The 26789-nt window shown below is 41.7% G+C and overlaps 1 protein-coding gene across 5 annotated transcripts in view; it reads left to right on the top strand.

The window, feature by feature from the left end:
- RNF152 (ring finger protein 152) overlaps window positions 1-26789 on the top strand; it is a 74871-nt gene that overhangs the window by 8355 nt on the left and 39727 nt on the right. For 2 of the 5 annotated variants that reach the window (XM_054058970.1, XM_054058971.1), the window contains exon 2: window positions 6915-6995. The exons of the other annotated variants lie outside the window; for them this stretch is intronic. The gene's annotated coding sequence lies outside the window, so the exon portion shown is untranslated. The remainder of the gene's footprint in view (window positions 1-6914; window positions 6996-26789) is intronic. 5 annotated transcript variants of the gene reach the window in all.

Genomic DNA, 26789 nt, shown 5'->3' with positions numbered 1-26789 from the left:
CTGTGAAGTTGAGAAAGGGGTAATTTCTGCCTGCAGGTGGTATGCCCAGCTTCCTCAAGCACTCAGGCAAGGTGATTGTCTCATTTCTTTTTTTTCCAGCTTTGCCTTGTTCACTGATCTTTCTGACCTCCAGTGAGTGAGGCAGGGTCTGAGACTCAGCTATGGCTTTTATCACACAACCCTGTCTTTTCTAAAGCAGCTGATTTCCAGCGCTCAAATGATTTGTGATTATTGAATCGGAGACAGAATCAGTGCAGATGTATACAGAAGCTGGATGGAGGTTTTATGGGCAGTATTCATTATGATAATTCTTAATTTTGTAGCGCTCCAGTTTGCAGAATTTGTGGTAAAAATTTAATGTACCTGGGTTTGAACATAATTTTATAACTGTACAAAGGGAAAAGAGGGAGATAAATAAAAAATACTCCCGTCACATGAATCTGCAGTGACCCAGGTCATCCAGAGAGTGTAGACCTTTGGGCTGTACCATTAATTTCTAATCCACGAGATAATGTGCTTAAGAGCACTATTTAGCTATGGATGGTGGTAGTTGCCAGCGTGGGGTGACATGCTAAGCAGGTCATCTGCTGCTGTCTTGAGAGGGTTTCACAGCCCAGAGCCAGGAAACCTTTAGATCTCATTTAAGAATGGAGTAGGCAGAACTCTAGTGCTTCCCTAGTCCTCTCTGGTTTGCCTGTGTTTCTCCTGTTTTTTCTTCTATAGCAGCTTAGTTTCTCATTACCTTAAGCTCACCCTCCCCTGCTCCTTCTCCTTCCCCTCCGTACCTACGCATCCCTAACATATGCCATGTGGTTCTCCTGTTGTTTTCTGGTGCCATCCCTCTATTTCATGCCCATCTTTTCTTACTACTGGTACCACCTATAGTTTTACAGAGGTTGCAGATCTAGATCCAGGTAGGGTCATGTGCAATCTTGATTCCAGTTTAGATTTAAAATTTTTTCTTCTTCAGACTGTAGATAAAAACCAGCCCAATACCTTTGAATGAAGCATTTTAGGGGATTCATCTCCCTCATTTGAAGTCTAGAGCCATTATTGTGGGCATCCTATGAGATCAGTCAATGGGTAAATGGCTGCATTAGGCCAACTCTATAAAAATATTTTACACCTAAAGAATATGCTGTGTTCTGTCTTGTTTCCCAGTGTTTCTTTCTGTGGAGTCTTGCTTGATCCCACTTAGGCTTGTACAATTAAGCCTAGCTGGATGTGCCATTTTATGGATTTGCATATGAGATTGAAATTGCATCAGTTCATAGAAGAGTGAGGAAGACTGTCCATTCATGCTTTTTTGTTTTCTGGGAATGAATAGAAACTTGATCATGCAAGCAAGAGTGTGCAGGTTCTAGAGGCTGGGCTTCCAGCTGAAATGCAAGTTGATGCAACTCAGCCACTTCCCGGAGAAGTGATGTCTGTAGTCCCAGCAAGCCATTAGATGCTTTTTGGCCTGCGTGTCAGTCTTCTGACAAATTTACAGTGAGTTTCATCCTACAGCTTTGTTCAGAGAAGGGGGAGGTGGTTAATAGAAATGATATGCTGCCGTAAGAGAGTAGGAAATAGAGATTTCTGATTATGCTCAAATGAGCCTAACAATTGGCTTTCTTTATGTACTTTTTGTTTGTTTGTTTTTTTGTTTTGTTTCATTAAACTAGATGAGGAAAAGTGGCTGATACCAGCACAGACAATACAGTTGCCAACAAAATCTGGTCTTGGAACAGACCAGGCTAACCTGCAATGAAGCAGTTGGCATAAGAATAATTATGTCAGACTTGTGTTCTTGGGAATTTTGTGATATAAATCATGGCCAAAAGATATAAACAATGTCAAATGAGGTTCACAAAATATTGACAGAGCACAGTGTCTTTAGAAGTTTTGGATGACTCAGTGACTTAGACGCCTTTACAAAATAATTAATAAGCCAGATGGTACAAACTTGCACCAACCAATTCTCCCTGCATTACCTCTATGTATTATGTGTGGGTCCAAGGGCTAATGTTTGAGTACTGAGCTTCATATATTTGAGAAGGAGGCAGCTGCTAAAAGGAGCATGGGACTAATTTTTTAGCTCTTGTCTACAGATACTTGAGGGTGGGAGCAAGGATGTGCATCTGTGAAAGGTAAATGGGAGAAATTGCTTGTATCAGTGCAGAGGTCTATAGAATGTTTTGGGTTGGAAGAGACCTTAGAGATCATCCATTTCCAACCCCCCTGCCATGGGCAGGGACACCTTCCACTTGATCAGGTTGCTCAAAGCCTCATCCACCTGGCCTTGAACACCTCAAGGGATGGGGCATCGATGACCATCCCTGGGCAACCTACTCCAGTGCCTCACCACCCTCAGAGTAAAAAAAAAATCCTTCCTAATACCTAATCTGAATCTACCCTCCTCCAGTTTAAAACTCTCATCCCTTGCCCTGTCCCTGCACTCCCTGATAAAGAGGCCCTCCCCAGCTATTCTGTAGGCCCCTGTGCATCTTTCAGAGGGTTATAAAACGTTTTGTGAATAAAAAAATTATTTCTAATTAAAAAAAAGATCGCATATCATTGGCCTAGCCATCTCCTGCCTGGAAGGTGGTAGTGAGCCTGCACGCCTAGGATTTGGTCTGGATTTGAGTAAACTTCAGTTAATCCCTGACACAACGTTGTTCTTTATAATGTATGTGTGTATCTCTTTTGAGGTAAGCATGTTTGGGCAGATCTTCGGGAACTGCAAGTTGCTGTAGCTCCCTTGGAAAGAAGCAGCTCCTCTCTTGGGTGGCCCCCATGCTGGATATGCCCTGCTGGCCTCTCTCCATCCCTGTTCTGCCTCCTTCTCTCTTCTTCATCGCAGCATCTGTGGTCAGATGCTGAAAGGCAGGGACAGGGCTTCGAAAAAGCTGGCTCAGCAGAAGAGGTGGAGAGCCAGCTGGTGCCAGTATTAATATTCTTTCAAAATTGATGGATGGAACGATTATAAAATTGCAGAGGAAAGTGAAACTTAATGGAATCCATGTTTTAATTGCATTCTGGATGTTTTTCAGCAGCCAGCTTCTGAGGTGCAGGACAGAGCGAGCAATTTTTTGTGAGGATGTTGGTGTAGACTGCACAATGTATTTTTTTTTTAAGAAAGAAAGAAAAAGAAAAAGCTTGGACAGTCTGTTTTCCACACTCTGGTGCTCTCAGTCTTCTTCATTTGCACTGTGTGGTAGCGTGCTGTGTCTAGACAGTAAATTATATCTGAAATATGGTCCCAATGCAGCTGGAGGGAAAAAAAATGTCAATTGCAAACAGCTCCAGATTTACCTGTAGTGTTGAGATGTCTGAGCTTGTGAGCAGTACTCGGGTACTAGACTTGTAATTTCCCGTGTGTGCCCTTCATCCTTGCAGAAAGGAATGAAGATGCTGGAACTATTTGGATTGCGGTGACTGGCAGCATGGGTCCACATTCCCTGCATGCACCAGGCCAGCCTTCCGGCACTGACAGCTGCTTGCCTCTAACTTGGGGAAGATCCTTTTTCAGCTGATAAAGCCTCCAACTTAATATTGTCATGGTTTAGCACCGACTTGGCTATTTCAGCATCTAAAACCGTACAGTTGAACTCCCAGTTCCCTTCCTTCCACCTGCAGGGAAAGGGGAAAGGAAAATGAGAGGAAAAAGACTTGTGAGTTGGAAACTAAAACTTTAGTTTTAATGAAATGACACTAATAATGATGATGAAAATAATTAGAAAATGGTAAAATATATACAAGTGCGCGCTCCCACCCTGCCCCTCAATGACTATTCGTCACCACAAATACTGTAGAGCAGACATGAGGAAACAAGTCTGTGGCTAGGAGGGAGCTGAGCTCAGGAACTGGATTTGGGAATGCATGGATCCAGGATCAGGGACGACCAGACAGATGAGGTTCCTACTGGACATTGGCCATGGCAAAAGAGGAGCGAGACTTTCGTGAACTCTCAGTTTTATACCGAATATGATGTACATGGGATGGAATACTCTGGTTAGTTTGGGGTTACCTGTCCTGTCTGCCTCTCCCTGCAGGTGTGACCCTTTTTTTGCCAGTTTGGATGGCCTTAGTTACTATAGGAATAAGTATAAGCATTGGCCTTTCTGCACACCAGTGTTACCACTTCTAGAGAAGAACGGTGTCTCAAAAACATGCAGTTAGCTTGCAGAAAATGAAGTTACTTAGATAAGACTGAGTGAGAATCGGGAAACTGACTCTAATTTAGCTCAAACTACAAGTATGTGGGTAGTGCTCCTAAAGGGATGGCCTCCCATGCAAGGGGAGCTTTCTTGCTCTTCAGTTTGTATCCTACATTCTCTTTTTCTTTGTTATGACTCTTGTCACTGCTGGAAGGAATGCCTTTCTGGCCCCGGGGTGTGTCTGCACACAGCATCATGTGCACACACGTTATTCATGAGCAGGGGTGGAAGCTGCATATATGCCTGCACCCATCGGGGCTTCTTCTGCCTTGGGTGTGTCAATAGCTGGACTACTGTCACTGGTACAGCTCCTTTAGGCTCATGAGTATGTATGGGTTTTGAACCATGCAGTAAAGCAGGCAGGATGCATGATACGGGTGATTCCCTGTCCTCTCTTCACCTGACTGAATATGGTGACTCAAGGGATAGGGGACAATGGTGACAAGCTCCTGCCCAGCACAGCAGGTGTGTCTGCTCTGTGACTACTGATTAAGGAACTGGACTCAATCCTTGTGGGTCCCTTCCAACTGAAGTCATTCTGTGATCCTCTGATACCCCACATTCCCAGCTGCCCTTGCATAATAAGTACAAGACTCTGCAAGTGGAACTGAAAAATAATGAGGACGAGGTTCATCTAGCCTGGAGGTGATGGGTCATTGTCACAGGAGACTTTCTCCTGAAGGAGACAGAAGGCCTAATATGCTGACTGGACCCGCTTCTTAGGGGAGTCTGCTGCCTCCCTGGGGCTTGGGCTAAGGATGTGATGAGAAAACTTCCTATCTTGATACAGCCCTCAGACGCAGATGGGGTACACCATTTTGGGGCAAAGGATGTTTGCACAGGAGGTAGCAGGGCTCATTGATAGAGCTTTGAACTAGATGTGAAGGTGGAAAAGGATAAAAACAGGCTCGCTAGAGATAAGCCTGGGGGTGACATGCCAATGTTGGAGACATTGTGTTAGCAAGGTCTGTCATCTTGGTGAAGGTCGGGGATGGAGACCCATGCCACAGCAAAGTTGCAAGGATGCAATTTGGATGTGTTAGAGAACACTGGTCATGTAGGAACTGGAGCTTCTTCCCCCAAAAGATGGTGGGATCAATAGCCCAGCTGAAATGCATCTGCAGCAATGCATGCGGCATGGGCAAAACCAAGAGGAACTGGAAGGCTTTGTGCAGCGGGAATACTGTGATGTAGTTGCAATCACAGAAACATGATGGAATGACTGGAGTGCTGCAACAGATGGCCATGAAGTCTTCAGAAGAGATAGGCAAGGAGGGGGAGGCATTGAGGTGGCTTTGTATATTAGTGAGTGTTTTGACTGTCTAGAGCTCGATGACGGTCTTGATAGGATTGAGGGTTCATAGGTAAGAAACAGGCTGTCTGGGGAAGTGTTTTGAGTCACTGTCCCTGGTGGTATTTAAAAGGGGTGTAGATGTGCTTAAAGATGTGGCTTTGTGGTGGAGTTGACTGTGCTAGGTTGACAATTGAGCTGTGATCTTAGAGATTCTTTTCAGCATAAAAGATTCTGTGATTCTCTTTACAGTCTCCTTAACCCAAGCATGGCTTACCATAATTGGGCACATTCTGAAAAAGAATAATACATGTTTAGGTGATTTAATTAAGGGAAGAAAGCATCGACCTTTTCCTCTTGCCTACTCCTGCTTTCTCCCTAGTCAAAACATGAGATAAAGACAGCTTTCAAGATCTTCTATTTCAAGAGTGGGCTTTTAAAGTCCTAGTCTTACAAAGTCCTGGCATCTTCAGCAGGTGAGCCTTCTGCTCCCATTAGGTGCAGGTGAAGTTGCATAGAAGGAAGTATGCTCAGTTACTTAAGACAGTGGCTCTAAGTGTGAGTAATTTGGGGTGGGGATGTTCTTCTGCCTGAATGCTTTATAGACTGGTGCCCTCCACCTCTCTCATAACTCTGAAAGGATTTCTGGTGTCTGATAGGACTGTGATGAGCCCCTGCCTTTTCCTTTGCTTATCTCTATAGGGGAACAGCTGCAGTCTACACGGTGAGGTTTGGAAATTAGTTCCTCTTGCTGCATTTCCTGCTGTGTGTTGGTTGGTATTTTAATGGCTTCAAGCTAACGTTAGGGTGGATAGCACACGAAAGAGCTTCGGGACTGTTGTGGGAGGAAAAGTATTTTCTGTACTAGAAGGTGGTATCCTTGCAGGTGTAAAACAGGCTTGTGAGGTGTGATTGCAATGCCTGTGAGTTACAGAGGCATTTTTAGCCGAGTAAGCGATAAGCGCTGAAGATGAGCAGTAGATTATCATGGCCTTTTGACATCCTAAAGGACCCGAAATCCGTGCAGTGCTTACTCTGAAAATATTCTCTGCCTTTCCAGAAACACACTGTTTACACATACGCGAATGCTGAGATTTTGCAGTGTACGTGCATGCAGTTGCTGTGCTTTGGGCACAGCTGGTAATGCTGATAGGAGGATTTCTATTATACAAACACTTGCTGCTTAGAAGGTAGAAATTTGCTGAGAGTAGCACTGGAAGCCCAGCAATTCTCCCTCCAGCGAGGCAGGGAACTGCTGGCGGCTGAGCTGTGCTCAGCAATGCGCAGGTGCGTGATAGCAGCAGGGTCAAGCGCTGGCATTGCTATGTGGAATATTTGAATTACTTAAACTTTTTTTTTCCTTAGCAATACTTTCAAAATATAATTATTTAAAAGTAAACCTGAATTATGCTATTTTTCAGATGCTTGGGAGCCCCTTTGCTTTCTTCTACCACAGTAGATCTGTTAGCATCTGTGACTACAGCCGCATGTTGCTTGTCCAGGTATAGTTTGTTTTTGCTTTTGTGGGATCAAGGCCTGTTTGGTATTTTTTTGACTTGATCCTTATAGAGTTTCCTTTTGTTTGCTGCACTGTTCTGAATGCCATTTTCCCTGCAAGTGCTGTGAACACTGGCAACATGGGCCTGATGCCAAGGATAAGGGGCTAATACAGATTCATTTCTTTTAATTTTGGAAGCCCTTGTGATATACACTTTGCTGTCAGAGTGGTGATGATATTTCACAGAAGAATGTCTTTCTCATAATTTCATTTCAGAGTGCTCTAATAGGGTCCATCAACAGCCTCAGTCAGGGCGAATGATGCAGCAGGACTATAGTCCATCCAACCGCAGGATTATGACAGAGAGGGCTGGAGACTGATACCACTATGGCAGCATCCCTAGGGCAGGGACTGATGGCTTGGGGAGGCTAAATTAGGGTCCTGTTTCTGTTTTTCTAAGTGCTTATTCAGAAATGTAGCCATTCTGCTATGTTGCTTACTTGGCGTTTTGTTTTAGGAGACCTGAAGGTACATTGCTGTAGCCAAACAATGTCTCCTCCATGAGAAATTCCTGCATTTGCAGTATCTGCCTGTTTCATGTGTGCAGTGCTAGGGACAGAAGTGCTCGTGAGCCGTTATGGTAGCTAGGGGATTGCTCAGACTCCTAGTACGTGGCTGTGTTCAGTATGATGCTGCCCACTGTCATGAAGGTGACACGTGTGGCGCTGACATGCTGAGGTTTTTTCAGAGGGACATGGCAGCTCCTGCACTCCTTATGGCACATTATTTAAACCAGAGAGACACTTGACGAGAGGCCAAGATGGTTATTTGCATTGCTGATGAGATAATTAGTACACGGTGTTTATGATTCTCCTTAGAGACCTGTGGAAGATGGGAATCAAACAGAAAGGTTTTTTTTGTGTGTGTGTAATTTATGAGGCCGGTTCATCAAACCTCTTTTAATGTTCTTATTCATTGCCTTCCACATTCATAGTGGGGAAGGGAAGCTGGAAAATGCCTATTGTGTCATGAGCTCTCAAATGGAAATAAAGGTGGCCGATGCATGCTTTCTACAGAGGCTTGGATGCTTCCTGGTGCTGTGGCTCGGCAGCATACTGCAGGGCCAGTGTAGGAAGAGGGAGCTGAATTTCATATGCTCTGAACATCAGTTTACAACTGATGATTAGTTCCCTTTGTATAGAAACATCCTTATTTTTATAGGTAAAATCAAGTCTTTGGGTCCAAAAGTATTTATTTTCAGTATTTGTTACAGTTCAACTAACTGATTCAGTTAAAACGGAAAATGCCCTTTCCAAAAACTGGTAAGCCTTCATGAAAAAAAAAGGATTTTACACATTTTTTTTATTTAAAAGCAAAATGTAAAAGTACTCTTCTTGTCTGCTACCTTCTCTAACCCTCTTGCTTCTATGCTACCTTCTCTAACCCTCTTGCTTCTATGTTTCTCTTAGTGGCAGAATAATAAAAGTAAATGGTTGAAGAAAAAGTTTTGTATGTATACTTATACATGTATGTATGAAGGTAAAAAGAAAATATATGGATATTTTTTACTTACCAAAAAACTGAGTGAAAATCAGTGATTTATGAAAATGTACTTTTACAAAAAAGTTGCTTTTAGCAACTTGCACTAACTTTGCAAGTTGTTCTGCCTTGTAGTCTGGTGGTATATAAATGGCTTGATTCTTCACTATCTTATCCTTGCTTATCCTTTTCCAGCTACAGCACAGTTGTATTGATTTAAAACTAGTCTAGGGTGTTGGATTGCCATGCCCAATTATTTGTCTGTTAGTTCACTAGCTTGTTTTATTTTAAATACCACAGGTGGTGGCAGCTCCTAGCTCTGAAGTGTGCCGTGCACTTCTTCGAGTGGCCTGGCCCACCTGCAGCTTAGCTGTCGCTGCATTGCGGTGCGAGAGCCCCTCTTCTCCATTTCGTTCATGATGCATGGATCTGAGCAAAAGGCAGTGACTGCTTTTGGAGGGTCTGAATATGCTGCATACTGTTGAAATGTATTAGCTTCTCCCTTCTGCAAATCGAATCAAAGACGGTAATATGCAGATGCTGTTTTATTTCAGCTTGCTTATATAGTGGAGAGGATATGAGAGACATGTGTTGTCATCTAGGTGGGTGAAACCATTTTTAATGTTTCAGTAATGTCACGTATGACAAATGCTGAGCTTCTGTGTAAGTAAATGTGTCTCTTTCAAAAGAGAAAAACCCTTGACAGTACTTTTAAAAGCTGTTGGGAAATTGTGGGTTAAATAACGTACCAATCTTGACCACATTAACATTTTATTTCCTGTTCTTGCCACATTTCCAATTTTGTGACCAATGAGCAGATAAGGGGAAAAAAAGATGAGAGAGGGGAGCATTTTGTTTGGAGTTTTGTTTGGTTTACTATTTTAGTGCTTCTTTCTTGTCCGGATCTGCTTCCTGGCAGTGCTTTGTGACTTCCAGTGAATCTCATTGGTGCTCTCTGTTTGGAGTTTGATGAGCAGGTGGAAATCTAGAAGCCAGAGCACTGAAAGCACTGAACTGCCCAAAAGCAACAGTATCTTGCATCAGTTCTTCCTTGTTTCTCCCATCTTGGTAAACACATGGGGAATTGTTTTAAAACAGCTGAGCTTTACTTCAAAAACAAAAAACTCCTAAACATCACCAAACCTTCAAAATCTGGAGGTGATTACTGAGAGGATTGAGTGCTGCTATTCCTTCTCAGGACACTCTCACATTTGTTGCTGGTCTTATTTTAATATATTTTTAAAGTTTTTGAATATCAGCTTCATCTGAAAAGAGAACTAAGGTGTAGATGGGATGTGGGGGTTATTCTTGTGTGTCAGAATACATGCGTTTAGACTCCAGAGCTTGAAGTGAAAACTGGGAATCACCTATGCATTACTAGCTCCAGAAGAAAACATCTTAGGCCACTTGAGCAGTCATAAGCAAAAGAAATACAAGTTGCAGTTCCTTAGTGCTACGTAAAAGAAAACAAATATGTTTCCTTGGTAAGCAAACCAATTTGTGAACTGTGTTGTATTACTTTTTTTATACATGTCCCCATTTCATCAGTTTCTGTTCTAAAGATAGATTGCGTTCTGCCACCAAAATGCTAGAAGGAAGAGGTTTGTAGGAGTAGCAGTTTCAGGAGAGTGTTTGGAATCTCAAACTGCGTATTAGGTTTCTTTGAATTATTGAGTGATATATTTGGTACCTGCTATTTTGTTTCAGAAGTACATAATGTAAATAAATTTGATTAGAATACCCTTTCTGTCAGTCTTTTGGCTGGATTTTCTAGCATGGTAAAGCACAAACCTCCAGATATTGGCAAAGTCTCATCCTGTGAATGCCTTTCCTGTGAAAAGCTGGTGCAAAATAGTTATGTTCTAGCGAAGGGAAAGACTAGTACGTGTGGTTTGCCTCCCAAATCTCCTAGCAGGTCTGCACGTGCCACTTTGAATATGCATGACATTTCAGGAGTTGCAATTGTATGGCCTACCTACAGATCTCACATCAGCAGAGGAAGGCAAACATAGCATCCACCTGCCCCTTGCTAAGAAAGGGTGGTTGGCATCTGGGAGGCACAAATGCCATCTTGAAAGCCCTTGCTGTCCCCAGGAGAGCTGGTGCAAATCAGAAAGACCTAGCAAAGGAGAGTCCTGCAGTCCACACAGTGGTGGCTTCCTAGGTATTAAGACTGTGGTTGATTTTTGGAATGCAAATAGATTGCCATGTGCGCAATGCAAGAGTTTATTAACTCTACTGCGTTTATTTAGTGAAATTGCATTTTCACATCTCCATGAGAGATACTTTAATGGGATATAAACCCAACAAAGCATTTCTTTTTGTGGACATAGTGACTTTGGCACACATGTGAAGAAACTAGCTACTTATTTGATGAAAACGTGGAGCTGGTAATGCTGCAGTTTTGTGTCCTTTCTAAGGAAATTTGGTGATGCAGCTATGGTGGATGGAGGTGGTATTTCTTCACACTACAGATTGACATGGCTGTGCAGGAGAAGATATGTCGGATAGGCATAGCTTTAGCAAAGTTAGGTGGCTGCGACTTCAGAGTGAAACATCGGATTAATAACTACCTAGAAAATAGAATATTATTTGATGGAAATTGGATTTCACTTTTTAGTGACTCAAGAATGTGAACACTTAAGATTTGAGTCATGGTTTTGAGAGAAGTATTGACAGGACTTTCAAAGTTAAGAGTACATTTCATTGCATTCAAGTTTATCTGCATATAAAAGTGTGAGAGCACCAAATCTGTTTGTGCTTGTGAATTGGACAGTTAGTGGCTTGGCTACCTGCATTTTGTGTTTTCATGCAAAGTGATTTGCATTAGCAGTAGAGCATTCTGTGTGCATATAGTGTGTGTCATAACTGAAACATTACTGTAGGAGGCCTTGTAGGTCAGACTGGATGGTTGCTGGAGGCCACCAGATTGTGTCTTGTCCTAAAACAAGAGGAAAAAAAGTGGAGAGGGTGGTGGTCACCTAGTTATTGTAGTTACCATGCAGTCTGCTTCAATCAACACAGCTCACTGCTGATGTTAAGGGAATTATGCAGGGCTCTGTTTCAGCTGGTCTCCAAAATGACTCCGTGTAAGAACTGACAGTGAGGTCATGTGGATTTTTTTTTTTTAAAGGACCTATTGGACTAATAAGGCTGTGTTATATGACTTAGTAATAGTAAAGCATGTCCAGAGTTATTGGTAAGAGTTCAACCTTTAATTTTATGCTGGAAGCAACTGTTTTTCAAGATTCAGAGATGTACAGCAGTTGTCATTAGAAATTGTAACATATTAAACCCCAAAGCACTGTATAAATTACGGGGGAAGGAAAGAAGCTGCAGAAGGTAGGACAGGAATTAACTGTATGACGGGGGCCACACTGAACAAGCAGAGGGGTTAACACTTGGTGTTGCAAGAAGATTGGTTGTATCAGTGCCAAGTCAATACTTTAACTGAGTGTTCATGTGCATATAATAAATATAAAAAAAATTAATGGGTGCTGTGATTACATTCAATGACTTATTATTTAATTGTTTGAACATGGCAACAGAGAAAGTAAAAATTCCAGACTCTTACTTCGTTTACTCATTACAAACATTAAGTTCCTCCCTCTCCACCTCTGGGCACTCCAAACATTTCTTGCATGTTATCTGTATTCACCCTTGCTTCCTGCTTGCTTTGTGTCCCTACCCACCGTTTCCTCTTGTTCCTGCCCTAGCCTCCAGCTCCTGAAGGGAGTCTGTTGTCTTTTCTCCTGTGGCTTTCTGCATCCTCTCCATACCATTCCTAATCTTTGTTAGCACAGTTCTTCTCTAACAGATGAAAATCAGGCATATATTTAGTTTCCCTTTAATTTATGCAGTATATGTAACTTAGAACTTTTTTTTTTTTCTTAAAAAAAAGGTGTCCAGTCCAGCATTTGTTTCCAGACTCTGTAAATGATGGATAGAGACGTTAGAAAAAGAAAGAGTATTTCTACAAGGAAACTGTCTCAGAGTAAACCTCACCAAACTATAAATTGCTGAAAAAAACTTCATCTCTTGACCTGTAATTCCAGAGAGGCACTTTTATTGGGATTCAGACTCTTAGGTTTTATACCCTAGAAAGTTTGTGCCCACTAAAGGAAAGCCTTCATCTGCCATATACTGTTGGCTGTCCAGAGGCAAAATTCAAGTCTGGAAGTGTGAGACCATGTGCCTGTGTCTATCAAAACTAGGTCTTCGTACCACCAGACCATGGGGTAATATCACCAGATTAGTCAGGACATACAATGGGGTGGTTTTAGTCACTTTTGGCAATTGCAGGGGGACAGAGGACTACCTCACTGGTCACAGAGTCTGCTGGACAAATGTATTTAGCCAATGAAAAGAGTTTGAAGTGATGCTGTGCTGCATACCTGTAGTATGAATGGGTGTTGCGCGGGTGCCTCAAGACCAGCTTTGCTCTCTTGCGACATGATTGATGGCTGTGTGTGACATCAGGAAATAACATTAAGCATGGTGATCTTCCTCCAGTAAAAGACTGACTTGTTTTTCTGGTGATATTTTAATCCAGAAAAAAGTAACCATCAGTGAGCCACCTGGGGTGGGTGGGGGTGGGTGGGTTACAACATGCATATCATACATGACATGTGTGAAAAATGTAGCATGCCCTGCTTAGCAGTTGTGGCCAGCACTGAGTTCAGAGTAGCTTTTTCCCTTTGAGCTGTGTCTGGTGATGGCACAGCCTAAGCTAAATTTGAGCCTCCTGAATCCTGGCTTGGTTAACTTGTTGTGCTTTGGGACTATTCAGTCTTGCCAGTCCAGGAGAATGTCACTTCATCCCCCTCTCCTCCAAAGGCTGTTGTTACTTGCTGCTTTCGTCTTTTTCACTTTCTGCTTTTGTCTTTTTTTTTGTCCCCCCTTTGGGACTAACAGCTCTCTGTGGCACCTCCGGTAATGTTTCATTGCCATGCAAAAGGAGTAAAGCACTTTGTCAGCAGCCTACTTCAGACAGAAATTTATATCTGTGAGAGGCATATGTACAGAACAGCAATTACTCAGATCATCAATATTTATACAGCAGATAATAGTCATTATGGGCAAGATGAATATTGTCACAACAGCAATAGCTGTTGGGGAGGGGATGCAAAATATAATTGTCAGGTTTCTTTAAATAGGATAATTATTTAACTTTCAAGTGATTGGCAAAAATAGCTTAGAGTCTGAATTAAATATTCAGTGGGAACTTACCTGCTTCTAGAAAGTAAAGGAAATGCCTCTCCTGTCTATCCTCACGTCACATACCTAGGATGTCATCCTTTACATATGGCTTTTGCTGAAGGCAATGCTGGTGCCAGTTGCTGAATGAGGAATCATAAAAAAAGAACAAAAATTCTAAAAATTGAGCAGCTTGTTTTAAAAAGTGAGGGTTTTTTAAGTCTGCTGTGGACAGACACATTTGTGGATGAGGTGGAGGCATGGTCACGCATACTTTGCTTTTAAAAGCTATACCCATTGTCCAGTTCGAGGCAGCCACATTCGGGGCAGGTTTTTTACCAGAGCTTTCTGGCATCCCACTCACCAGCTGATGTGACACCAGTCCCCTTAGTAGTGCCTGGCTGCACAGGCAGTCCAGCAAGTCCCCATCCCAGCTCCTGCTCGGCAGCCAGCCAGAGGGACAGCCTGGGTGTTGGCTTCCTGTTTGCACAGGAGATGCAGCTCCTGATTTTGGCAGAGAAAACGGCTCCTTCCACCCACCGTTTTTAACCTTTGTATGGTGGCATGGTTGTTTGGAGGGTGTACCTTTACTGGCAAGAAAATTGCTAAGGTGCCCTGTTTTTGAGAAGTATTAAATAAAAACCTACCTGCATATAAGCTCTTTGCTGCAGATAATTACTTGCTGACTTTTTAGTTCTGCTTGTGAAATGCCTGTAAATAGTTCCATTTTCCCCTGACACTGACTGACTCTTCAGTTGTGACAGAGTATTTGAACCCCTGCACCTCTTCAGCTTCTTTTAGTTGAGGGGGAATGGTGAATGACAGCGTGCAGCACTCGGTGTGCAGCTTTTAGCTCAGTTGGGTTTGCTGTCATTTGCAATGTCAGTCACATAGCTTGAAGTTTTCAAAACACCAAAGCAACTTAGGAACATTTTCGATAGAATAGATCCACAAAAGTCCTTAAGTACTGCGATATCAAACATCCAGGCACTGTATCCTATGGGATGTAGGTAATGAGGCTTCTTGTGGAATGCCAGGAGAAAAGTTGGCCCACGAGTGGCATTTGCAAAAGCTGGCATCTCAAATAAGGAGACGTGAACTGTTTACATAAGGGAGATTCGAGAGGAGATCTTTTAATTCGGCAGCCTTCTTTCTCTTCCAGGAAGAAATGCTAAACTGCTACTTTTTATTCCTTTCTGGAAATAGGTACCTTCAATTGAGATGAAAGCAGTGGAGGAGCTGGCCGTTGCTCTCTCTCAGTTAGGTCTGATACTCGGCCTGAAGGAAGCTGTGGCTGAGCTCCCACCTTTGTCTGACAGCATTTGATTGTGGATCTTTTTCTCTTCCTAGGTAAACCCATTAGACTGCCTGGATTCTAGCCCTTCTCCAAATGAATTTTTAATATAGAATAATTAAACATTCATTGGAGCAGGGACAGGAACCCAGGTCTCTGCCTTCCCCTCATACTCTCTTTTCCTTTCTGACCTGAATATTGAATTATGTACTTCAAAGTGGAATGGGTTCAGCAGGAGGCATTGGTGGAGCTCTGCTGAGCTACTGAAATTGCTGGTACTTTAAACTTTCATCTGGGAGAAGGCAAAAGAATATTTTGTCAGATTCATCCTTGGTGAATGGAAGTTTCCTTCTGTGATGAGCAGTTCTTGTGTGGATTCACATGCCCCTCTGGCATGTGGCTTCCGAAAGTCCTGACCCTGTATCTTGAAGATTCACTTGGATTGAATGAGTGTCTGAAGCAAAATTTAGGTCAGTTTAGATCCTTCTGATGCAGGTAAAGCTGAGATGTCCAGTAATGGCAGTATTAATACTTCAGATGCTTGTCCCCACTGTATAAGTTTTAATGTGTTTTCTAAATAGCAGATCGCAGACCTGGTATTGCAACTATACGTCTTTAAACTTTTTCTCAGATAGAAGCACTTAATTTTTTTTTACTGATGGTAGTGTAATCTTTGCTTGGAATTTAAGCTTGGAGTCAATGGGCTTACTTAGTTACCTTCCCCAGATCCCTTTGAGGCAGCCACTGCATAAAGACATCCTTGCTTTTAAAAGTTTGTTGGGGGATTATCTGCAAAGGCGTTAAAAGTGTTAGTCCAACCTTTTTTTCCTCCTGAGGTTCTGTCTTGAGGAAAGTAAGTAATGACTACATCTTAGAAAGATTGCTGCAATTTATAAGCCCCTTATGTGGGTGACCCAGACCTGGGATAGACCCATACTCAACACATGGCTCCTTTAGTTGTATTGCAACTCAGGATTGTTCATTTTCAGAGTAAGGAAAGCAACAACGGGCCATTGAAGACAGGAGGTGATCCACACTACTGATATTCCAGATTATTGCATTGTGTTGAAATAATGAGGGTAGATTGTTCGTATTCTCTGAATATTTTTTGTTGTTGTTGCAGTAACTTACATGGGGATCTGGTGATTATGAAATGGGTTGCTTCTTCCCACATTTAATACGGTACTGTGTTTTGGCCTTCTCGTCCAATTGCTTAAGTCCAGACACTGTTATATTCTAATTCAAGGGTGAGATGTTAGCAGTGTGAAGAAATGAGGTCCTTGCAGTATCCAGAAGCTGTAAGCCCTTCTTGATTCCATTTCACTTCCATGTCAAGTGCTAGGGCACCACTGTGGAGATTGTAGATCAAGGTCTTTCTTTGCATTGGTGCAACCTTTCTAAAGCCTCAAGGAGTTTTGATGAATGATGGTTTAAAGATCCAGTCCTATGTTGTAGTTTTCTCTTAAACTAAAAAAGGAAGACTCGTGTAGTGAGGGATGGAATCAGGGTTATACTGGTACAAAGCCTCAAAAATGTTCCTGGAGCAGAAAAACCCCTGCTTCTGAGCAGTAAAAGGATGAAGCTGTTTGCCTCTAAAGTTGGTTTTATAGCTGGTTTGGTAATTTGTCCTCACTGCCTTCTGGAAGTTTGTTTTGCATCCTCATTTTGTCAAAGTTCATTGGTTTATTTTATGAAGGGGAAAAAAATCCCAAATCTCCTTTCACTGAAAAATAGGACTGAAGGTTTAGGTTTAGGAATGCTAGCGCCGCCTCCCATGGGAACTGTAATTAGTGTACTTTGTTTTCCAGTTCTTCCCTTGGGGCTTGTCTTTATGGCTGGCTTCCATTTCCTCTTTTCATGTTGCTTTGCCTTTGTGGTTATGGGAGATGTAATCTAGCTGAGAAACCTAATCTGTGTTGGAGAATGGGAACATAGGTTGTCCCATATGCAAGTAGGTTCTCTCTCACACTTCTGAGAACATGTTACCATATTCCCATTATTTAGTAGAAAGGTAACATTTCCCTTAGTACACATGATATAGCTGTTAGTTTCATCCATAAGGTGTCATTTGAAACCCCAGATTTCCAATAAAATTAACTTTTTTTCTAATTTTATTTTAAATCAGCATCTTGGCTTAATTTGCAAGCAGAAATACAATTTTTTTTTTTTTTTTTAGGAACTTGCCTTGCAGTAATAAGTGTGCTACTAGGATACTGGAATTTCTTGTAAGTTTGAAGTACAGTAAGTAGGAGATGGTGATTTGATTTGCCTTAGGAGACCATCTTGCTGATCAGTTGTAAATATTTCTGAAGTGTAGAATGGAACTAGACTGGAAATGGGAATGAAGCACGCTTCAGATTTTAATTTCTGAAATAGATTCCCTTCTTAAGATAGAAATCAACAGTAATACTGGAGTTGTGTTGATTGAACAGATTGTAAGTGGAGAAGGTAATATGTCAATGCGTGAAATTTAAGTATGTCTAGAAGATGGAAGCTGGTCAGTAACAGCAAATTGTTGAGAATTCAGTGAAGTTGTATTGCTCTGAAACTTGCTTTTAATAAGCAGTGAGCTATTCTTGAAAAGACACTGTTATGGTTGGTTAATTAGCAACCCCTCTTCGGAAAAAGACCCTGACTCTCCTGAAAGTCTTCAAGGGTAAAGAAACTTGTTCTTTTCATTCTCTCACGGTGTCTTCTGCCTTTCAGTTTATAAGCTTTTGCAAGCTGCCACCCTCCTTGTTTGTGTGACTTCCACAGAAAACACAAGTAATAGCAGTTGAAAGGGAATTTTAAAATAGATTTGGAAATCTAGGGCATGTCAGGATGATTTTGAGGTGGTCTTAAAAATCCAGCAGTTGCCTTTTTTTGAAAGCTTTTGCTGAATGTTTTGTGTTTTAGCCTTCCTCTTCATCTAAAGGTCAGCAAGAGTGAGGTTTTCTTCTCAAACAGAGCATGCATTGGCATTGGAGGAAGCAAGACTGCTTGTGGGATGACCTGTTCTCCACTGGAAGGATTTCTGGGAAAGTGTGGCCCAAATCTGCTCTTGAGATCGGTTTTCGTGAAAGAGGCTTCACTGAGCTTGGTGGAACTTCATAGGAAGGGGTCACTGGCAGAAAGAAATGCTGGCAGGACTGGATCCAGGCTGGTTTTCACAGCTTTAAAGAAAAGAGGCTTTAAAGAAACTGTTTATCCACCTGCACAATCCTTGTGATTTATTTTTTTAACTCACATATAAATTTATAATTATTTTCATACATAAAATAAATGAATTCATGCTATTATACTAGTGCTGCCGAAGATCCTTGCAGAAGGGAAAGGTAAGCCAGTGAGAACGATTTTGTTAAGAAATGTGCATTTTAAGAAGATACAATGCCCATGTTAAAAAATAGTTTAAGGAAAAAACCTCACACTGACTTAGCTCTTGGAGTCCTGATTTACAGTGCAGGTCATTTTTCTTCCGATGCAGCCACATCCCTGCCGCAAGAAGGCATGAGCTCTGCTATGGTCTCACATTGGTGATGAAGAGTTATTTAAAGAAAGGTTATGATTTTGTGACATGTTAACTTTCTTCCTTATGTCCACTTGTTTGGAGTCGGTGTGACCGGAAAATGGGTGATAGTGTTAGGTGAAGAGCTATGGAAACATGACCCTGTAACTACAGGAGCTCTACTGTTGTAGCCTTTGGAGGAACTACAGCAAATCCCTTCATATTTTGAGGAATCTAACTAATTTTTTCCGGTGTTACATTCCTGTGCTACTCCTTCCTCTGCTGGTTGAAGCTCCTATGTGGTCCATTGGGGCAACTCTTACCCTTTTATGTTAATGGGTGGTTTTGAAATGAGAACAAAAAAATTTAAGATCATGCACTGGCAATTTAATGAAGTGATAAGAATCTACACTTTGTCCTTTCATAAGATTATAAAACTATTGCCTTTTGAAATGAAGAGAGACATTGAGGTGGTTGTAACCTGTGAATGTGCAATGTTAAATCAGGATATCACGCTGAGTTGGAATTTTTCAGTTCTCTCCTTTAAAGGTTTCATTTTCTAACACTTCTAATTTCTTTTGTGTAAGTTTAAACAATATATAATAGCATTTTTCCATCAGCGAAGGCCTGTGCATTTCAGTGACCTTTACTGCTTTCTTTAGGGAGGTTATGTAATCGGACATAAGGGAATGAAAATATCTAATGATGTTTTTTCCTTAAAAAAAGGTCTTTTGCCTGTATTCTTATTCTACTCACATTTAAGCACTTGTGTTTTGTGCCTGCACTCTTATTTTGAGGAGCCTGAAAGTCTGCTTGCAAAAGCTGAGCTAATTTGTGAAAATCAAGCTAAAAAAAGAATATAGGTGATCATCTTTAAAGCAAGAAGCTTTCATTCTAATGTTCCCTTCCCTCTTTGATCACCCATTTCCATTAAGTATCATATTGTTTTCTAAATTTAAATTTAGAACTTACAAAGAAATTGACCCCTTTTCATATCTGTTGACTAGTCACTGTCAAAGAATTTTGCTTGACTTTCTAAACCTGCTTACAATGCAGTCACCTACATTTTGCTGCTCGGGAACATTAAAGTTCCCAAGAGTCCACACTAATTGTGGTCTCCTCTATCAGGGGTTGCTCATTAGAGGAGGTGGTTTGTTGTACCAAATAGCAAGGAGAATACTGAAGCCTAGGCTTAGAACCCCATATCTACTTCCTGATCAGATGCGTAGAATATCAGGGAGACCATGTATCTGTTCAGGGAGATCCATGAACAGGAAATCCAAATAAGTTCTTCCATCGACAACTGCACAACCTGCTAACCTGGAAATATTTCTGATGTCTTGTGATAATCACCAGATAGTTACATGCTTCATTGCTGCTCGGTGTTAAGATTGGTATGGGTTACAGTTATACTCCATAACTTCTTTTGCAACATGCATATTTTATGAACCAAATTCACATTGGGATAGGAGCTAGGAAGGCAAAGTAAGCAAGAACAGATACCCCATTCCTCTTTCAGTGCCATCAGCCCATCTTTGTGTATTAAAAGATACTTGCTTTAAAAACAGGCATTGTGCAAATGTTTGTGCAGTATGTATAGTACATAAACCTTGAGCTGAATTGTGCCTCTTTCAGTGGGTGAATGTTAGTGAACCATCAAGATAAAAGGTATGAGTTAATTGCTTGTGAGGAAATAAGTTTGGAATTCTAGATATAAATTAATTTCCTAAAACATAATGGATATCTTGCGGTTGATTGTAGGCCTCCATTTACAGGAAGGGCACATTACTTTGCCTGGTTTGGTTTGGTTTGTGTGTTGGTTGAATCCACAGAGAAGAGCTTAAACTTTTCTAGTTTTGTGTCTATTTATATTTAGGGTCAGTTTGGAGGCAAGAAATGCCAGAGATCCACTGACATGTACAGGAGAGGAAAGGAAATTACTTTCTGACAGATCTTTTCTGCTATTTCCACATGAGCAGGTGGATCCCATGGTACAGGTTTGCCTTTAAGGAGAGTTTAAGCGGTAAATACTTCTGTTTTTTTGCAAGAGGACTGGTTATTTTTCATATTTGTATAGCTTTTAGGTAATTCATAAAGACTTCTGATAAAAATGCAGGCTTTTTTCCCACTCAGTTGTATAATCTGAAGTGTTTTAAACTCTAAACTTTTCCAAAGTAGAATAATGTGGGAATTGTATCTCTGTCAACTGAGCCAATTACCCCTCTAAATGTTGACTGTTAATGCTTGATGCCTGGAGTTGAACAAAACAACTGATTGACACAGTTTCTCTTTAAAATTTCATGTTTTTAAGAGAGTAGCGCTGTCTTTGTAGGTTTAAGGGTACCTCCTTGTACCTCCCCCAAGTTGCACAGTGTTCATTTTGAAGAAAGATTGGGAAGGTTTCCAACTGGAGAAAAATAAGCAATTGCTTTTACAGTCGGATGAGAGTTGCGAAGACCACAGCTGCTTGAGGTTGATTTATTTATTCTGACCAACAAAACTACTGACAGTCAGTGTTTGATTGGAAGAATTGCCCCAGTTTGACTGTCTTTTCCGTGGGGGAAGTGCAAGTGTTGGCGTGAGGCAGGAAGTTCAGAGGAGACTGGCACTCTTCATTGTGCCTTGAGGAATCATCTGTAGTGACCATAACTATTCATCTGTAGTGATGTTTCATAACCACATAGGCGAGGGCTGTAGGTGTTATGTATGTGTAGGACATAGCTGAAAATAAACAGAAGGGAGACTGTTTTCTTCATGATCAGGGTGTGTCTTTTGTTGTCACTGCTTTCTTAAAGCAATAAAAGCCAGCATTATTTCAGCTGTATCCCAGCTTGCTGTCTGTTTGGAGGAGTGTAGGAGAGTAGTGGGAGTCAGTAAGACGCTGCTGCCTCTCCATGGACAGCATAGGAAACCAGCTTTACCTGTCCTGTGTAAGCTCTGCCTTCAGTCAGGGAGCAAGTAATGAGCTCAGTGCTTTGGGTGTGCTGGTACCCTGCTGAATTTTAGAAATAGCTGCACATCTCACCTTGCTGATGCATCGCATCCAGCACCAGGATAATCTTATGATGCTAAAAGATGGGGCTGGCAGCATTTGTCCCTGCTGTTTGGGAGCAGGAAAGTGGAGACTGTCATCCTAAGCCAAACCAAACCACCCGAAGGATGAAACAAGTGAGTGGGACAGTCGAGTAGAACTTTCTTTCTTGGGTCCTGCAAGTCCTAGTTCTTAATGGTTTATATTCTGGAGTGCCACCTGCTGGCACTTGCTCTCTTCTCTCTATCCTAGAGGCAGCTGCTCTAGGAGATGAGAGGTCAGACCTAAAAGCATGGACGTTAGTAATAATAATAGTACAAATTATTTCTGTTGATTTTTTTTATTGTTATAGCACTTAAGGAGCCTATTTATTGGCAGACCTCACTCTGGCAGGTATTCTGCAAACTCAGTGTGGAAGAAACCGACTGAGGCTTCACTGCTTAAAAAATAAAAAGCACAGTATGAAGGAGTGGTTTAAAGTATAGAAAGGGATTTTTGCAATCCACACTGATATTTGGCAAAATGTGAAGTATTTTTTTCTTTGTGCCTTGATTTAGTAAAATATTTTGATAATTTCTGTGTTGGCAAAAAACCAAAAGCAGTAATCATTGAAGGGAAACACACTTGTCACTTGAGCAGAAGTTAGGAAAACACTGACTCAACTCTAAAAAGTAACAATGCTGTCAGTAAACTAAATAATTCTGAGAACCTTTTGGCTGGAAAGCAAGGGATATTGTAGTTTGTGGCAGAATGGAAATCTGGATACAGAGATGATTTTTTTTTCATCTTAGTGGAGAACTTGTTTTGGCAGTAGAAAAGAGGTATTTTTGGAGTCTGTTTTGTACCATTGATTTTCTGTCTGTGGGCCAAATCCTCAGTGGGTGTAAGTCTGTGTGGTTCCTTTGGCATCAATTTGGTTTAGTGCATTGATATTTCCATTGTTTAGTGCACTACTGTAACGCACACAGGTATAGTACTATATAATACTATAACAAAAATGGAATAAAGACCTCAACTGCGTGGGATCTAGTCAAATCTTGCATAGATGCATAAAACTGTCTGCATGCACACTGTCTCTTCTTGCTCATAACACTTTCTAGAGCAGCAACACAGACTTTTGGCCTTTCCCCTTTCTTTTACCAGTCCCTAAGGCACCATTTTGATTCATAACTGCTATTCTGTGTGATGCAACATGGAATACTTGTTGTGGTGATGTTTACCTGATATAAGTCTTCAAAGAGATTAATGACTTTGGGGTGTATTCTTGAGACTTTTGGGACGACGAGGACTTTTTTTTTTGAAAGCCCTGAAACACCTGCCTTTTCACAGTAAGATCCTTAGCAAGAAAGACCTGTCAACCATGTAGTCCTCTTCAAGCTTCCACCACATCATGAAAGATGACTTGTTTGATGAAAATGCCCCACGTTGTGATTTTTTTTTTAAGCCAACAGCCAAAAAAAGCTGAATAACAGTCTTTGTAAACGTGCTGCTATGAAACTTCTGCTGACAGTTGGAGTGTATTTATCTCAGTTACTTTTGTTAGACTAGGAAAGAAAAAGAAATCGTGTTTTGCTAGACTTAAGCATTCCACATTTAGCTGTTAAGCAATGTGAGTAAGAGATACGTCTGGCTCACTTGTTGGCTGACCACATCAGAAGAAAAATTGTTCTAGCATCAGTACAAAAGGCTTTGTTTGCCCTTTGCATTACTATTTTATAAATTGCTGGACTATTGTGTCCAGTTCTGGAATCCTCAGGTAAGAAGGATATGGAGCTGTTGGAATGGGTCCAGAGGAGGGCTACAAAGATGATCTGAGGGCTGGAGCACCTTCCATACAAGGACAGGCTGACAAAGTTGGTGTTGCTCAGCCTGGAGAAGAGAAGGCTCTGGGGAAACCTTACAGCGACCTTCCAGTACCCGAAGCAGGCCTATAAGAAAGCTGGGGAGGGACTTCTTACAAGGGCTTGTAGTGATAGGACTAGGGGGAAGTTGTAGATGCCCCATCCCTGGAAGTGTTCAAGGCCAGGTTGGATGGGGCCTTGGGCAGCCTGATCTAGTGGGATGTGGCCCTGCCCATGGCAGAGGGGTTAAATTAGATGATCTTTAAGGTCGCTTCCAACTCAAACCATTCTATGATTCTATGAAATCGCTTCTTCTGGAAGAAAATAGTCAAATTGACATGAAAGTTGAAATGACCTGGCATTGTAATGGAAATGACCACTTTATGCTTAATTTTATCTGAAACTGCCAGTGAATTTGTTCACCTCAAAATTACATTTCTTTAGTTAGCTTTAACTCATATGCAGAAATCATGAGATGCATGCATTTTCAGAGGTCCTACCTGACTGGGTTTTGAGGCTTCTGAAGTACAAGCTTACAAGCTTTTAGGCTTTTCTTCAGCAGAACAGGGCTAGCAGCTTGCTTTTGCTGAGTACTAAATTGATTGTCCACAATCCTGTAAGCCTAAAACTCACTAGGGCTCTATACTATCAGGAAAAATACTTCCTGACACTATCTATATTACCAGTAGAATTCTGGATTTTTGACCACACACAACACTGTATTGCTGGCAACAGATGGGGTACACATCTCTGAAAAGAGAAAAAGGGTCTTTGTACTGGAGTTAGCAGGGCTCATTGAAAGAGCTTTAAACTAGATTTGAAGGGGGAAAGGGATAAAACCAGTGTCATTAGAGATAAGCCTAGAGACAGAGATAATTTGCCAAGAGAAACTGGCTGCTTATGGCTTGAATGGGCATACACTTCTGTGGATAAAAAAGTGGTTGGATAGCTGGACCCAAAGAGTGGTCGTGAATGGATTTAAATCCACTTGGTGCCTGATCACAAGTGGCGTTACCCAGGGCTCAGTATTGGGGCGTGTTCTGTTTAATTTCTTTGTCAATTATCTGGACAAGGGGATCGAGTGCATCCTCAGTAAGTTTGCAGGGGACATCAAGTTGGACAGGAGTGTTGATCTGCTTGATCAACAGTGGGATCAGGATGGGCTGGATCAATGGGTTGAGGCCATTTGTATGAGGTTCAACAAGGCTAAGTGCTGAGTCCTGGACTTAGGAGACAACAACCCCATGCAATACTCTAGGCTTGGGAAAGATTGGCTGGAAAGCTGCCTGGTGGAAAAGGCCTTAGGGGTGTTGGTGGTCAGCTAGCTTTGCAGCCAGGTGGCCAGAAAGGCCAACAGCGTCCTGGCTTGTATCAGAAATAGTGTGGCCAGCAGGACTAAGGAAGTGATCTTGTCCCTGTGCTTGGCACTGGTGAGGCCAGACCTCAAATACTGTGTTCAGTTTGGGGCCCTTTACTACAAGAAAGGCACTGAGGTGCTGGAGCGGGTCCCGGATCCAGAGAACAGTAATGAAGCTGGTGAAAAGTCTGGAGCACAAGTCTTATGAGGAGCTGCTGAGGTAACTGGGGCTGTTTAGTCTGTAAAAGAGGACACTGAGGAGAGATCTTATTGTGCTCTGTAACTACCTGAAGGAAGTTGTAGCGAGGTGAATGTTGGTCTCTTCTCCGAAGTAACAAGGGGCAGGACAAGAAGAAATGGCCTCAAGTTCTGTCAGTGGGGGATTATACTGGTTATAAGGAAAAATTTCTTGACTGAAAGGGTTGTCAAGCCTTAGAAGATGCTGTCCAGGGAAGTGGTTAATTCACCATCCCTGGTGGTATTTAAAAGGGATGTAGATGTGATGCTTAGGGACGTGGTTTATTAGTGGAGTTGGCTATGTTATGTTAATGGTTGGACTCCATGGTCTTTAGCGTCTTTACCAACCTAAATAATTCTATGATTATACAAAGGATTGTGATAAAGTCTTGAGCATTAGCAATATTATGCTAGTTACCTTTTCTAAGTTTGTTCTGCTATTACACTACAGGGACCGCAGAACTAGGCCTGAGATTAAGAGTTAAAGCAGTTTGCCCAGCATTTGTACTCCTTTATACAGCAAAATTGCTATGTACTGTTAATTAGGTCTGCCAAATGGAAAGTATTTTCACACTAGGGTATTTTAAAAGTAGCCAGATTTTGACTGGCAGAAGTATGATGGATGATGTCTGGCCTGAACTTCGAAACTCACTGTAAAGAATGAAACACAGCCTGACAAAGCTTGGCAGGTCTGATAAACTCCTTGCAGCTACAGAAGGTGAGTGGCTGTTGGAATTGAATACCATCTCTGTGAAGGAAAGCAACAGTAGATTTCAAGTAACATGGGCAAGAATAGTTATTTTTGCGTGCCTGAGCATTTGAGCAACCAATTGCCTGTCCCCATTACAGCTTGGCTACTGGAGCAGAGAGGCTAGCAGCTCTGTGGCTTTGAGCTCAGTCTCTCGGAGCTGTAGTTTGTTCCAGCTCACCAGGGAGTGTTGTGGTGTTACTAATCTGAGTTATGGTCTTCACTGTCAAGAACATTGTGTTGATTAGCTGTGAGACTACTTTTGTTTGCAAATGTTGCTGGTACATAGGAGCGAGGGACTTGATGCAAATGCCCTCACTCTGCTCTAGGCTTCATCCTAGAAATCCATTCATGGCAGCATTCTTGTCTCTCTCATGGGCATGTCCATGCCCATGGTCATGATGGAGAGAGCTGAGAGCCTTTCCTGATGTCAGTTTGTTGTCTCATTACTAATAGTCTGAAATTTTCCCTAGTGGTAATGGGGCTTTGAGTCATAATGTGGGGCTGGTCGACTAAGTTGATGTGCAACCAGTTGGCTTAGCTGCAACTGTTTTGGGAAGGGTTTGTTGTGTTTCCTCAGGTTGCATGTTTTCAGGGTGGCACAGGGAAACCAAAGGCATCTGCACTTAAAGATTACCTTGATCTGCCTGTGGCTGCTGATACTGTGGGTTCTGAATTGGTTATATAGATGGATAGCATGTTAAGTATGTCAGTGTGCAACTGACCTCAAGAACATGTGTCATCCAATTAACCATGGAAGTTAATGTCAGGCCATGTGCTTTGTAACTTCTTTGAACTGGAGCTTGTGGCACATTTATAGCCATGGACAGAAACATGTGGTTTGGAAAAGTATTGGAAGAAATTATTTATCCAGTATAGCCTGCTAAATCTCTTTTGGAGGATTTTACTGAGGTAAAGAAAAAAAATAAATCACAAAATAGCAAAAATCATCAATATATATGCAGTTCAGGCTTGGTCTAACCCTGCTTGTGATCCTATTTGCAGCAAGAGTTGGACTGTTCCCAAAATTCAGTAAGTGAGGGTGGTATGAATATTACTAGCTGCCAG

This window comes from Cuculus canorus, chromosome 2 (assembly GCF_017976375.1).
Source record: "Cuculus canorus isolate bCucCan1 chromosome 2, bCucCan1.pri, whole genome shotgun sequence".
In the NCBI taxonomy this organism is placed as follows: domain Eukaryota; kingdom Metazoa; phylum Chordata; class Aves; order Cuculiformes; family Cuculidae; genus Cuculus; species Cuculus canorus.
The sequence above is the reverse complement of the archived record's forward strand: the minus strand, read 5'-3'. Positions and strand labels throughout refer to the sequence as shown.